Source organism: Anomaloglossus baeobatrachus, unplaced genomic scaffold, assembly GCF_048569485.1.
Source record: "Anomaloglossus baeobatrachus isolate aAnoBae1 unplaced genomic scaffold, aAnoBae1.hap1 Scaffold_4406, whole genome shotgun sequence".
NCBI classification, from domain to species: Eukaryota; Metazoa; Chordata; class Amphibia; order Anura; family Aromobatidae; genus Anomaloglossus; species Anomaloglossus baeobatrachus.
Genome location: NW_027443743.1, coordinates 567 through 12,618, shown reverse-complemented (window position 1 = coordinate 12,618; position 12,052 = coordinate 567). Strand labels below are relative to the sequence as shown.

Below are 12,052 nucleotides of genomic sequence, written 5' to 3'. Positions count from 1 at the left end.
CCATACTTGTTGAAGTTACCTTCATCTCCAATGTTGAAACTCTAAATTATCTTTTTCAGCCCAAGCAGTGAGTATTTCCAGCATTTCCTGTTCAAGAAGGCTGCAATCAAACTTTTCTAACATTTCAGTCTGGCAAAAGTAAACCCACTGTTTTCATTTGGCATGCTTGATGCCATCCTACATTGGCTGACATCTTCTTCCTTTTGAGTACTTTGACAACACAGATTTAGAATCTCTCCATTGCACTATCTAAGGAAGGGATATGAGAAAGACAAGTTTGACTTTATAGTATTTTTACAAGGAAAGTACACTGTTAAACATAGAAACTTCAGTACTGAGGCTTTGAAAAGAAGGCACTGCTGAGATTCGAACTCAGGATCTCCTGTTTACGAGACAGGCGCTTTAACCAACTAAGCCACAGCACCAATTTGTGTAAGAGTAGAAAAGCACTACTGGTAGAGTCGCCCTCACCTCATGTCTTTCAGTGTCCTTGAATGTCTAGAGATAGACGACTTATGCAAATTCTTTCTTTACTGGACTAATTTTTAGGGCTTCAATAGTGACAAAGAATACAATCTTTATTGAATTACTGATATTAAAACCCTAAACTTTGGTTAATCTCTGATAAAGTTTGAGCTTGTCCAACTCTTGACATAATCCACTGTTGCAGATATGATAAGAGCCACTTTGCCAGAAGCTCATACACAATCTTTAGTGAAATTGCACAGACTTGTCAAAATCCTCATTAGATCACATCATCTGGCTACAGACTCTTCCTGTAGACGAGCTGCCGAGTGGTTATGGCGTATGACTACTAATCCATTGTGCTCTGCATGCATGGTTTTTGAATCCCATACTTGTTGAAGTTACCTTCATCTCCAATGTTGAAACTCTAAATTATCTTTTTCAGCCCAAGCAGTGAGTATTTCCAGCATTTCCTGTTCAAGAAGGCTGCAATCAAACTTTTCTAACATTTCAGTCTGGCAAAAGTAAACCCACTGTTTTCATTTGGCATGCTTGATGCCATCCTACATTGGCTGACATCTTCTTCCTTTTGAGTACTTTGACAACACAGATTTAGAATCTCTCCATTGCACTATCTTAGGAAGGGATATGAGAAAGACAAGTTTGACTTTATAGTATTTTTACAAGGAAAGTACACTGTTAAACATAGAAACTTCAGTACTGAGGCTATGAAAAGAAGGCACTGCTGAGATTCGAACTCAGGATCTCCTGTTTATGAGACAGGCGCTTTAACCAACTAAGCCACAGCACCACTTTGTGTAAGAGTAGAAAAGCACTACTGGTAGAGTCGCCCTCACCTCATGTCTTTCAGTGTCCTTGAATGTCTAGAGATAGACGACTTATGCAAATTCTTTCTTTACTGGACTAATTTTTAGGGCTTCAATAGTGACAAAAAATACAATCTTTATTGAATTACTGATATTAAAACCCTAAACTTTGGTTAATCTCTGATAAAGTTTGAGCTTGTCCAACTCTTGACATAATCCACTGTTGTAGATATGATAAGAGCCACTTTGCCAGAAGCTCATACATAATCTTTAGTGAAATTGGACAGACTTGTCAAAATCCTCATTAGATCACATCATCTGGCTACAGACTCTTCCTGTAGACGAGCTGCCGAGTGGTTATTGCGTATGACTACTAATCCATTGTGCTCTGCATGCATGGTTTTTGAATCCCATACTTGTTGAAGTTACCTTCATCTCCAATGTTGAAACTCTAAATTATCTTTTTCAGCCCAAGCAGTGAGTATTTCCAGCATTTCCTGTTCAAGAAGGCTGCAATCAAACTTTTCTAACATTTCAGTCTGGCAAAAGTAAACCCACTGTTTTCATTTGGCATGCTTGATGCCATCCTACATTGGCTGACATCTTCTTCCTTTTGAGTACTTTGACAACACAGATTTAGAATCTCTCCATTGCACTATCTAAGGAAGGGATATGAGAAAGACAAGTTTGACTTTATAGTATTTTTACAAGGAAAGTACACTGTTAAACATAGAAACTTCAGTACTGAGGCTATGAAAAAAAGGCACTGCTGAGATTCGAACTCAGGATCTCCTGTTTACGAGACAGGCGCTTTAACCAACTAAGCCACAGCACCACTTTGTGTAAGAGTAGAAAAGCACTACTGGTAGAGTCGCCCTCACCTCATGTCTTTCAGTGTCCTTGAATGTCTAGAGATAGACGACTTATGCAAATTCTTTCTTTACTGGACTAATTTTTAGGGCTTCAATAGTGACAAAAAATACAATCTTTATTGAATTACTGATATTAAAACCCTAAACTTTGGTTAATCTCTGATAAAGTTTGAGCTTGTCCAACTCTTGACATAATCCACTGTTGTAGATATGATAAGAGCCACTTTGCCAGAAGCTCATACATAATCTTTAGTGAAATTGCACAGACTTGTCAAAATCCTCATTAGATCACATCATCTGGCTACAGACTCTTCCTGTAGACGAGCTGCCGAGTGGTTATTGCGTATGACTACTAATCCATTGTGCTCTGCATGCATGGTTTTTGAATCCCATACTTGTTGAAGTTACCTTCATCTCCAATGTTGAAACTCTAAATTATCTTTTTCAGCCCAAGCAGTGAGTATTTCCAGCATTTCCTGTTCAAGAAGGCTGCAATCAAACTTTTCTAACATTTCAGTCTGGCAAAAGTAAACCCACTGTTTTCATTTGGCATGCTTGATGCCATCCTACATTGGCTGACATCTTCTTCCTTTTGAGTACTTTGACAACACAGATTTAGAATCTCTCCATTGCACTATCTAAGGAAGGGATATGAGAAAGACAAGTTTGACTTTATAGTATTTTTACAAGGAAAGTACTTTGTTAAACATAGAAACTTCAGTACTGAGGCTATGAAAAGAAGGCACTGCTGAGATTCGAACTCAGGATCTCCTGTTTACAAGACAGGCGCTTTAACCAACTAAGCCACAGCACCACTTTGAGTAAGATTAGAAAAGCACTACTGGTAGAGTCGCCCTCACCTCATGTCTTTCAGTGTCCTTAAATGTCTAGAGATAGACGACTAATGCAAATTCTTTCTTTACTGGACTAATTTTCAGGGCTTCAATAGTGACAAAAAATACAATCTTTATTGAATTATTGATATTAAAACCCTAAACTTTGGTTAATCTCTGATAAAGTTTGAACTTGTCCAACTCTTGACATAATCCACTGTTGTAGATATGATAAGAGCCACTTTGCCAGAAGCTCATACACAATCTTTAGTGAAATTGCACAGACTTGTCAAAATCCTCATTAGATCACATCATCTGGCTACAGACTCTTCCTGTAGACGAGCTGCCGAGTGGTTATGGCGTATGACTACTAATCCATTGTGCTCTGCATGCATGGTTTTTGAATCCCATACTTGTTGAAGTTACCTTCATCTCCAATGTTGAAACTCTAAATTATCTTTTTCAGCCCAAGCAGTGAGTATTTCCAGCATTTCCTGTTCAAGAAGGCTGCAATCAAACTTTTCTAACATTTCAGTCTGGCAAAAGTAAACCCACTGTTTTCATTTGGCATGCTTGATGCCATCCTACATTGGCTGACATCTTCTTCCTTTTGAGTACTTTGACAACACAGATTTAGAATCTCTCCATTGCACTATCTAAGGAAGGGATATGAGAAAGACAAGTTTGACTTTATAGTATTTTTACAAGGAAAGTACACTGTTAAACATAGAAACTTCAGTACTGAGGCTATGAAAAGAAGGCACTGCTGAGATTCGAACTCAGGATCTCCTGTTTACGAGACAGGCGCTTTAACCAACTAAGCCACAGCACCACTTTGTGTAAGAGTAGAAAAGCACTACTGGTAGAGTCGCCCTCACCTCATGTCTTTCAGTGTCCTTGAATGTCTAGAGATAGACGACTTATGCAAATTCTTTCTTTACTGGACTAATTTTTAAGGCTTCAATAGTGACAAAAAATACAATCTTTATTGAATTACTGATATTAAAACCCTAAACTTTGGTTAATCTCTGATAAAGTTTGAGCTTTTCCAACTCTTGACATAATCCACTGTTGTAGATATGATAAGAGCCACTTTGCCAGAAGCTCATACATAATCTTTAGTGAAATTGCACAGACTTGTCAAAATCCTCATTAGATCACATCATCTGGCTACAGACTCTTCCTGTAGACGAGCTGCCGAGTGGTTATTGCGTATGACTACTAATCCATTGTGCTCTGCATGCATGGTTTTTGAATCCCATACTTGTTGAAGTTACCTTCATCTCCAATGTTGAAACTCTAAATTATCTTTTTCAGCCCAAGCAGTGAATATTTCCAGCATTTCCTGTTCAAGAAGGCTGCTATCAAACTTTTCTAACATTTCAGTCTGGCAAAAGTAAACCCACTGTTTTCATTTGGCATGCTTGATGCCATCCTACATTGGCTGACATCTTCTTCCTTTTGAGTACTTTGACAACACAGATTTAGAACCTCTCCATTGCACTATCTAAGGAAGGGATATGAGAAAGACAAGTTTGACTTTATAGTATTTTTACAAGGAAAGTACACTGTTAAACATAGAAACTTCAGTACTGAGGCTATGAAAAGAAGGCACTGCTGAGATTCGAACTCAGGATCTCCTGTTTACGAGACAGGCGCTTTAACCAACTAAGCCACAGCACCACTTTGTGTAAGAGTAGAAAAGCACTACTGGTAGAGTCGCCCTCACCTCATGTCTTTCAGTGTCCTTGAATGTCTAGAGATAGACGACTTATGCAAATTCTTTCTTTACTGGACTAATTTTTAGGGCTTCAATAGTGACAAAAAATACAATCTTTATTGAATTACTGATATTAAAACCCTAAACTTTGGTTAATCTCTGATAAAGTTTGAGCTTGTCCAACTCTTGACATAATCCACTGTTGTAGATATGATAAGAGCCACTTTGCCAGAAGCTCATACATAATCTTTAGTGAAATTGCACAGACTTGTCAAAATCCTCATTAGATCACATCATCTGGCTACAGACTCTTCCTGTAGACGAGCTGCCGAGTGGTTATTGCGTATGACTACTAATCCATTGTGCTCTGCATGCATGGTTTTTGAATCCCATACTTGTTGAAGTTACCTTCATCTCCAATGTTGAAACTCTAAATTATCTTTTTCAGCCCAAGCAGTGAATATTTCCAGCATTTCCTGTTCAAGAAGGCTGCTATCAAACTTTTCTAACATTTCAGTCTGGCAAAAGTAAACCCACTGTTTTCATTTGGCATGCTTGATGCCATCCTACATTGGCTGACATCTTCTTCCTTTTGAGTACTTTGACAACACAGATTTAGAATCTCTCCATTGCACTATCTAAGGAAGGGATATGAGAAAGACAAGTTTGACTTTATAGTATTTTTACAAGGAAAGTACACTGTTAAACATAGAAACTTCAGTACTGAGGCTATGAAAAGAAGGCACTGCTGAGATTCGAACTCAGGATCTCCTGTTTACGAGACAGGTGCTTTAACCAACTAAGCCACAGCACCACTTTGTGTAAGAGTAGAAAAGCACTACTGGTAGAGTCACCCTCACCTCATGTCTTTCAGTGTCCTTGAATGTCTAGAGATAGACGACTTATGCAAATTCTTTCTTTACTGGACTAATTTTTAGGGCTTCAATAGTGACAAAAAATACAATCTTTATTGAATTACTGATATTAAAACCCTAAACTTTGGTTAATCTCTGATAAAGTTTGAGCTTGTCCAACTCTTGACATAATCCACTGTTGTAGATATGATAAGAGCCACTTTGCCAGAAGCTCATACATAATCTTTAGTGAAATTGCACAGACTTGTCAAAATTCTCATTAGATCACATCATCTGGCTACAGACTCTTCCTGTAGACGAGCTGCCGAGTGGTTATTGTGTATGACTACTATTCCATTGTGCTCTGCATGCATGGTTTTTGAATCCCATACTTGTTGAAGTTACCTTCATCTCCAATGTTGAAATTCTAAATTATCTTTTTCAGCCCAAGCAGTGAGTATTTCCAGCATTTCCTGTTCAAGAAGGCTGCAATCAAACTTTTCTAACATTTCAGTCTGGCAAAAGTAAACCCACTGTTTTCATTTGGCATGCTTGATGCCATCCTACATTGGCTGACATCTTCTTCCTTTTGAGTACTTTGACAACACAGATTTAGAATCTCTCCATTGCACTATCTAAGGAAGGGATATGAGAAAGACAAGTTTGACTTTATAGTATTTTTACAAGGAAAGTACACTGTTAAACATAGAAACTTCAGTACTGAGGCTATGAAAAGAAGGCACTGCTGAGATTCGAACTCAGGATCTCCTGTTTACGAGACAGGTGCTTTAACCAACTAAGCCACAGCACCACTTTGTGTAAGAGTAGAAAAGCACTACTGGTAGAGTCACCCTCACCTCATGTCTTTCAGTGTCCTTGAATGTCTAGAGATAGACGACTTATGCAAATTCTTTCTTTACTGGACTAATTTTTAGGGCTTCAATAGTGACAAAAAATACAATCTTTATTGAATTACTGATATTAAAACCCTAAACTTTGGTTAATCTCTGATAAAGTTTGAGCTTGTCCAACTCTTGACATAATCCACTGTTGTAGATATGATAAGAGCCACTTTGCCAGAAGCTCATACATAATCTTTAGTGAAATTGCACAGACTTGTCAAAATCCTCATTAGATCACATCATCTGGCTACAGACTCTTCCTGTAGACGAGCTGCCGAGTGGTTATTGTGTATGACTACTATTCCATTGTGCTCTGCATGCATGGTTTTTGAATCCCATACTTGTTGAAGTTACCTTCATCTCCAATGTTGAAATTCTAAATTATCTTTTTCAGCCCAAGCAGTGAGTATTTCCAGCATTTCCTGTTCAAGAAGGCTGCAATCAAACTTTTCTAACATTTCAGTCTGGCAAAAGTAAACCCACTGTTTTCATTTGGCATGCTTGATGCCATCCTACATTGGCTGACATCTTCTTCCTTTTGAGTACTTTGACAACACAGATTTAGAATCTCTCCATTGCACTATCTAAGGAAGGGATATGAGAAAGACAAGTTTGACTTTATAGTATTTTTACAAGGAAAGTACACTGTTAAACATAGAAACTTCAGTACTGAGGCTATGAAAAGAAGGCACTGCTGAGATTCGAACTCAGGATCTCCTGTTTACGAGACAGGCGCTTTAACCAACTAAGCCACAGCACCACTTTGTGTAAGAGTAGAAAAGCACTACTGGTAGAGTCGCCCTCACCTCATGTCTTTCAGTGTCCTTGAATGTCTAGAGATAGACGACTTATGCAAATTCTTTCTTTACTGGACTAATTTTTAGGGCTTCAATAGTGACAAAAAATACAATCTTTATTGAATTACTGATATTAAAACCCTAAACTTTGGTTAATCTCTGATAAAGTTTGAGCTTGTCCAACTCTTGACATAATCCACTGTTGTAGATATGATAAGAGCCACTTTGCCAGAAGCTCATACATAATCTTTAGTGAAATTGCACAGACTTGTCAAAATCCTCATTAGATCACATCATCTGGCTACAGACTCTTCCTGTAGACGAGCTGCCGAGTGGTTATTGCGTATGACTACTAATCCATTGTGCTCTGCATGCATGGTTTTTGAATCCCATACTTGTTGAAGTTACCTTCATCTCCAATGTTGAAACTCTAAATTATCTTTTTCAGCCCAAGCAGTGAATATTTCCAGCATTTCCTGTTCAAGAAGGCTGCTATCAAACTTTTCTAACATTTCAGTCTGGCAAAAGTAAACCCACTGTTTTCATTTGGCATGCTTGATGCCATCCTACATTGGCTGACATCTTCTTCCTTTTGAGTACTTTGACAACACAGATTTAGAATCTCTCCATTGCACTATCTAAGGAAGGTATATGAGAAAGACAAGTTTGACTTTATAGTATTTTTACAAGGAAAGTACACTGTTAAACATAGAAACTTCAGTACTGAGGCTATGAAAAGAAGGCACTGCTGAGATTCAAACTCAGGATCTCCTGTTTACGAGACAGGTGCTTTAACCAACTAAGCCACAGCACCACTTTGTGTAAGAGTAGAAAAGCACTACTGGTAGAGTCACCCTCACCTCATGTCTTTCAGTGTCCTTGAATGTCTAGAGATAGACGACTTATGCAAATTCTTTCTTTACTGGACTAATTTTTAGGGCTTCAATAGTGACAAAAAATACAATCTTTATTGAATTACTGATATTAAAACCCTAAACTTTGGTTAATCTCTGATAAAGTTTGAGCTTGTCCAACTCTTGACATAATCCACTGTTGTAGATATGATAAGAGCCACTTTGCCAGAAGCTCATACATAATCTTTAGTGAAATTGCACAGACTTGTCAAAATCCTCATTAGATCACATCATCTGGCTACAGACTCTTCCTGTAGACGAGCTGCCGAGTGGTTATTGCGTATGACTACTAATCCATTGTGCTCTGCATGCATGGTTTTTGAATCCCATACTTGTTGAAGTTACCTTCATCTCCAATGTTGAAACTCTAAATTATCTTTTTCAGCCCAAGCAGTGAATATTTCCAGCATTTCCTGTTCAAGAAGGCTGCTATCAAACTTTTCTAACATTTCAGTCTGGCAAAAGTAAACCCACTGTTTTCATTTGGCATGCTTGATGCCATCCTACATTGGCTGACATCTTCCTTTTGAGTACTTTGACAACACAGATTTAGAATCTCTCCATTGCACTATCTAAGGAAGGGATATGAGAAAGACAAGTTTGACTTTATAGTATTTTTACAAGGAAAGTACACTGTTAAACATAGAAACTTCAGTACTGAGGCTATGAAAAGAAGGCACTGCTGAGATTAGAACTCAGGATCTCCTGTTTACGAGACAGGCGCTTTAACCAACTAAGCCACAGAACCACTTTGTGTAAGAGTAGAAAAGCACTACTGGTAGAGTCGCCCTCACCTCATGTCTTTCAGTGTCCTTGAATGTCTAGAGATAGACGACTTATGCAAATTCTTTCTTTACTGGACTAATTTTTAGGGCTTCAATAGTGACAAAAAATACAATCTTTATTGAATTACTGATATTAAAACCCTAAACTTTGGTTAATCTCTGATAAAGTTTGAGCTTGTCCAACTCTTGACATAATCCACTGTTGTAGATATGATAAGAGCCACTTTGCCAGAAGCTCATACATAATCTTTAGTGAAATTGCACAGACTTGTCAAAATCCTCATTAGATCACATCATCTGGCTACAGACTCTTCCTGTAGACGAGCTGCCGAGTGGTTATTGCGTATGACTACTAATCCATTGTGCTCTGCATGCATGGTTTTTGAATCCCATACTTGTTGAAGTTACCTTCATCTCCAATGTTGAAACTCTAAATTATCTTTTTCAGCCCAAGCAGTGAATATTTCCAGCATTTCCTGTTCAAGAAGGCTGCTATCAAACTTTTCTAACATTTCAGTCTGGCAGAAGTAAACCCACTGTTTTCATTTGGCATGCTTGATGCCATCCTACATTGGCTGACATCTTCTTCCTTTTGAGTACTTTGACAACACAGATTTAGAATCTCTCCATTGCACTATCTAAGGAAGGGATATGAGAAAGACAAGTTTGACTTTATAGTATTTTTACAAGGAAAGTACACTGTTAAACATAGAAACTTCAGTACTGAGGCTATGAAAAGAAGGCACTGCTGAGATTAGAACTCAGGATCTCCTGTTTACGAGACAGGCGCTTTAACCAACTAAGCCACAGCACCACTTTGTGTAAGAGTAGAAAAGCACTACTGGTAGAGTCGCCCTCACCTCATGTCTTTCAGTGTCCTTGAATGTCTAGAGATAGACGACTTATGCAAATTCTTTCTTTACTGGACTAATTTTTAGGGCTTCAATAGTGACAAAAAATACAATCTTTATTGAATTACTGATATTAAAACCCTAAACTTTGGTTAATCTCTGATAAAGTTTGAGCTTGTCCAACTCTTGACATAATCCACTGTTGTAGATATGATAAGAGCCACTTTGCCAGAAGCTCATACACAATCTTTAGTGAAATTGCACAGACTTGTCAAAATCCTCATTAGATCACATCATCTGGCTACAGACTCTTCCTGTAGACGAGCTGCCGAGTGGTTATGGCGTATGACTACTAATCCATTGTGCTCTGCATGCATGGTTTTTGAATCCCATACTTGTTGAAGTTACCTTCATCTCCAATGTTGAAACTCTAAATTATCTTTTTCAGCCCAAGCAGTGAATATTTCCAGCATTTCCTGTTCAAGAAGGCTGCTATCAAACTTTTCTAACATTTCAGTCTGGCAAAAGTAAACCCACTGTTTTCATTTGGCATGCTTGATGCCATCCTACATTGGCTGACATCTTCTTCCTTTTGAGTACTTTGACAACACAGATTTAGAATCTCTCCATTGCACTATCTAAGGAAGGGATATGAGAAAGACAAGTTTGACTTTATAGTATTTTTACAAGGAAAGTACATTGTTAAACATAGAAACTTCTGTAAGAGGCTATGAAAAGAAGGCACTGCTGAGATTCGAACTCAGGATCTCCTGTTTACAAGACAGGCGCTTTAACCAACTAAGCCACAGCACCACTTTGTGTAAGAGTAGAAAAGCACTACTGGTAGAGTCGCCCTCACCTCATGTCTTTCAGTGTCCTTGAATGTCTAGAGATAGACGACTTATGCAAATTCTTTCTTTACTGGACTAATTTTTAGGGCTTCAATAGTGACAAAAAATACAATCTTTATTGAATTACTGATATTAAAACCCTAAACTTTGGTTAATCTCTGATAAAGTTTGAGCTTGTCCAACTCTTGACATAATCCACTGTTGTAGATATGATAAGAGCCACTTTGCCAGAAGCTCATACACAATCTTTAGTGAAATTGCACAGACTTGTCAAAATCCTCATTAGATCACATCATCTGGCTACAGACTCTTCCTGTAGACGAGCTGCCGAGTGGTTATGGCGTATGACTACTAATCCATTGTGCTCTGCATGCATGGTTTTTGAATCCCATACTTGTTGAAGTTACCTTCATCTCCAATGTTGAAACTCTAAATTATCTTTTTCAGCCCAAGCAGTGAATATTTCCAGCATTTCCTGTTCAAGAAGGCTGCTATCAAACTTTTCTAACATTTCAGTCTGGCAAAAGTAAACCCACTGTTTTCATTTGGCATGCTTGATGCCATCCTACATTGGCTGACATCTTCTTCCTTTTGAGTACTTTGACAACACAGATTTAGAATCTCTCCATTGCACTATCTAAGGAAGGGATATGAGAAAGACAAGTTTGACTTTATAGTATTTTTACAAGGAAAGTACACTGTTAAACATAGAAACTTCAGTACTGAGGCTATGAAAAGAAGGCACTGCTGAGATTAGAACTCAGGATCTCCTGTTTACGAGACAGGCGCTTTAACCAACTAAGCCACAGCACCACTTTGTGTAAGAGTAGAAAAGCACTACTGGTAGAGTCGCCCTCACCTCATGTCTTTCAGTGTCCTTGAATGTCTAGAGATAGACGACTTATGCAAATTCTTTCTTTACTGGACTAATTTTTAGGGCTTCAATAGTGACAAAAAATACAATCTTTATTGAATTACTGATATTAAAACCCTAAACTTTGGTTAATCTCTGATAAAGTTTGAGCTTGTCCAACTCTTGACATAATCCACTGTTGTAGATATGATAAGAGCCACTTTGCCAGAAGCTCATACACAATCTTTAGTGAAATTGCACAGACTTGTCAAAATCCTCATTAGATCACATCATCTGGCTACAGACTCTTCCTGTAGACGAGCTGCCGAGTGGTTATGGCGTATGACTACTAATCCATTGTGCTCTGCATGCATGGTTTTTGAATCCCATACTTGTTGAAGTTACCTTCATCTCCAATGTTGAAACTCTAAATTATCTTTTTCAGCCCAAGCAGTGAATATTTCCAGCATTTCCTGTTCAAGAAGGCTGCTATCAAACTTTTCTAACATTTCAGTCTGGCAAAAGTAA

General features: G+C 38.1%; 11 non-coding genes across 11 annotated transcripts; all 11 read right to left on the bottom strand.

The window, feature by feature from the left end:
- Nucleotides 1–351: 351 nt before the first annotated feature.
- Nucleotides 352–425, bottom strand: TRNAT-CGU (transfer RNA threonine (anticodon CGU)). Its single transcript has one exon. It is a non-coding gene; the product is annotated as a tRNA-Thr (tRNA).
- Nucleotides 426–2,053: 1,628 nt separating this feature from the next.
- TRNAT-CGU (transfer RNA threonine (anticodon CGU)) lies at nucleotides 2,054–2,127 on the bottom strand. Its single transcript has one exon. It is a non-coding gene; the product is annotated as a tRNA-Thr (tRNA).
- A 1,628-nt stretch (nucleotides 2,128–3,755) lies between these two features.
- Nucleotides 3,756–3,829, bottom strand: TRNAT-CGU (transfer RNA threonine (anticodon CGU)). Its single transcript has one exon. It is a non-coding gene; the product is annotated as a tRNA-Thr (tRNA).
- A 777-nt stretch (nucleotides 3,830–4,606) lies between these two features.
- Nucleotides 4,607–4,680, bottom strand: TRNAT-CGU (transfer RNA threonine (anticodon CGU)). The gene has a single exon. It is a non-coding gene; the product is annotated as a tRNA-Thr (tRNA).
- A 777-nt stretch (nucleotides 4,681–5,457) lies between these two features.
- On the bottom strand, nucleotides 5,458–5,531 carry TRNAT-CGU (transfer RNA threonine (anticodon CGU)). Its single transcript has one exon. It is a non-coding gene; the product is annotated as a tRNA-Thr (tRNA).
- A 777-nt stretch (nucleotides 5,532–6,308) lies between these two features.
- TRNAT-CGU (transfer RNA threonine (anticodon CGU)) lies at nucleotides 6,309–6,382 on the bottom strand. The gene has a single exon. It is a non-coding gene; the product is annotated as a tRNA-Thr (tRNA).
- A 777-nt stretch (nucleotides 6,383–7,159) lies between these two features.
- TRNAT-CGU (transfer RNA threonine (anticodon CGU)) lies at nucleotides 7,160–7,233 on the bottom strand. Its single transcript has one exon. It is a non-coding gene; the product is annotated as a tRNA-Thr (tRNA).
- A 777-nt stretch (nucleotides 7,234–8,010) lies between these two features.
- On the bottom strand, nucleotides 8,011–8,084 carry TRNAT-CGU (transfer RNA threonine (anticodon CGU)). The gene has a single exon. It is a non-coding gene; the product is annotated as a tRNA-Thr (tRNA).
- A 774-nt stretch (nucleotides 8,085–8,858) lies between these two features.
- TRNAT-CGU (transfer RNA threonine (anticodon CGU)) lies at nucleotides 8,859–8,932 on the bottom strand. The gene has a single exon. It is a non-coding gene; the product is annotated as a tRNA-Thr (tRNA).
- A 777-nt stretch (nucleotides 8,933–9,709) lies between these two features.
- TRNAT-CGU (transfer RNA threonine (anticodon CGU)) lies at nucleotides 9,710–9,783 on the bottom strand. The gene has a single exon. It is a non-coding gene; the product is annotated as a tRNA-Thr (tRNA).
- A 1,627-nt stretch (nucleotides 9,784–11,410) lies between these two features.
- TRNAT-CGU (transfer RNA threonine (anticodon CGU)) lies at nucleotides 11,411–11,484 on the bottom strand. Its single transcript has one exon. It is a non-coding gene; the product is annotated as a tRNA-Thr (tRNA).
- Nucleotides 11,485–12,052: the final 568 nt, after the last annotated feature.